Here is a 2,218-nt window from a genome sequence, read left to right on the forward strand (position 1 = left end):
CAAGCTGACTCTGGGGTTGGGCAATGTGTGTGATTTGGATGCAGAAGCCACCCTTGTAAAGCCAGTGACACATGCCTATGTCACCCCGTCTTCAGAGATTTCCCACTGATTCTGGAGATTCCACACATCTGCTTCACCACTCCGGACCCCCCCCCCACTTTTCCACTGCAAACTGGGGGTGTGCCTTAAAACAACAACAAGAAATCAGCATTCTTTTATCTTATAGGCACCAGGTTAAAACCTTTTTATTCTCCCAGGCATTTTAACCTATTTGTGTTTTTAATCTATCTTGGTTATTTACTCGTTTCATACTGTATATTTTACTGTTTTTGTGATTTTATTGTATTTTATCCATGTTGTGCACCGCCCTGAGAGCCCTTGGGCTGTGGGCGGTATATAAATCGAACAAAATAAAATAAATAAATAAATAAATAAATGACAAGAATTGCTTTGAGGCAGGATGCAAAATGATATGTATGGTGTTTTTGTGGGAATAATTTTTAAAGCACTTCTTAGACTTCGGAGCCAATTACTGGAGATAGGGCCATGCAAAGCAACCCCCCCCGAAAAAAACGGCACCCCCTGCCCAAACACAGGCGACTGACAGGTTGCTTCTGCACTCCCAGGGGTTCCCTACTTTCCTCCATCAAATCTGGGTTGGCAAGTCAAGAGGGCCATGTGCCACTCACATTTTCCAGAGCTCAGGTGGGTCTCTCCAACCAAAGAGGAACCTTGTTCTGGAGGGGGCAGGGCATGTTCCCTGGGCTAGCAAAACAAGGGCTACGCTCCATTCCATTTGAAGGCCAAAGGGTGAGCTACCCAGGCTCAACCAGCCCCACTGCCCCCTTCTCACATCAGGGGGTCCTTGGGGATTCCTACTGAAGAGGCAACCTGGGCGATGCACCGTCTTCTTGCTGGTGGTACATGTTCAACCTTAGAAACACAGGAATACTGCCTTTGATCAAGTCAGGCCATTGGTCCATTTAGCTTAAGGCTGTCAACTCTGATTTGGCAGCGGCGCTCAAGGGTTTCAGGCAGCGTTCTCTCTCACCCCTACCTGGAGATGCCAGGACTTGAAACTGGAGCCTTGTGCTTGCAAGGCATACGCTGGGCCCCCAAGCTGTGCTCCTTCCATACAGCAAGGCTCTAGTCCACATGATTCTGAGTTATGGGCTTGTTTAAACAGGAAGCTGCCTTATTCGACGTCAGCCCGTTCAGTATCATCGGCACTGTCCAGGCGCTTCAGACCGGGGGACATTCCCAGGAGATGCCGGGGGCTGAACCCCGAAGCTTCCGCCTGCAAAGCCATGTGCTGTGCTCTCCCCCCGTCCTTCCTATTTCCTCTCCTGTCGCTTTTCCTTTTCTTTGTTTCCTTCCCGGTTTTCTTTCTCTTCTCTTCCACCCCGCCTCTCTTTCTCCCGCTTCTTTCTGTCGCCCCGTCCGCCGCCGGCAGCGCGAGAAGGGGGCGTGCGCGCCTCCCCGCGCCAAACTACATCCCCCATCAGCCCCCGGGCCTGCCTGCCTGAGTGTCAGCTTCACGCTGCAGCCAGGGAATTTAAAACAAAAGAGACTTCGCTCCCTCCCTCCGCCCCCCTCCTCCTGCCGCCGCGACCGGCTCTCCTCCTGCCCCTCGCCGGGACTCAGGCTCTCCCTTTTCCGTGCCTTGGCTGTGGGGGCGACTTGGGGCTTTTCCCTCCGGCTGTGCTTTTCTCCCTTCTTCTCTTGCTGCTGCTGCTGCTTTGGGGGGGGGTCGTCGCCCCCCGTCTCTCTCCCCCTCGTTCTTTCTCTCCATCTCCACACCCCCTTCGGCGGCCAGGCGGGGTCTGCGAGAGGAGCCAGAGCATTTAAAAAGAAAGGGGGGGGGAATCTTTGTGCGCCCAGATCCACATTGGGCAGAAGGATCAGGTTACAGCAAAGGCACCGAGAGAGAGATCGACAAGACCGAAAAGAGAGGACGGGGTGGGGTGGGGGAGAGAAAGGGGGCTTGGCCAGCAGGGAAAAGAGGGGAGGTGGGCGGGGGTCTCTGTCTCTCTCGCCTCCCCCCACCTCTTTGTGCCTCTCCCCCTCCTCTCCGGCAGGCTCTTTGTTCCCCCCCTTCCTCCTTCTCTCCCACCCACCAGCCCCCTCCCCATCCCAGCAGCAGCAGCAGCAAAAGCAGCCGCAGCAGCAAGCCCCATCATCGCCATCCCGCCGCCGCCGCGCCCCCCCACCCCCTCTC

This window comes from Rhineura floridana, chromosome 22 (assembly GCF_030035675.1).
Source record: "Rhineura floridana isolate rRhiFlo1 chromosome 22, rRhiFlo1.hap2, whole genome shotgun sequence".
In the NCBI taxonomy this organism is placed as follows: Eukaryota; Metazoa; Chordata; class Lepidosauria; order Squamata; family Rhineuridae; genus Rhineura; species Rhineura floridana.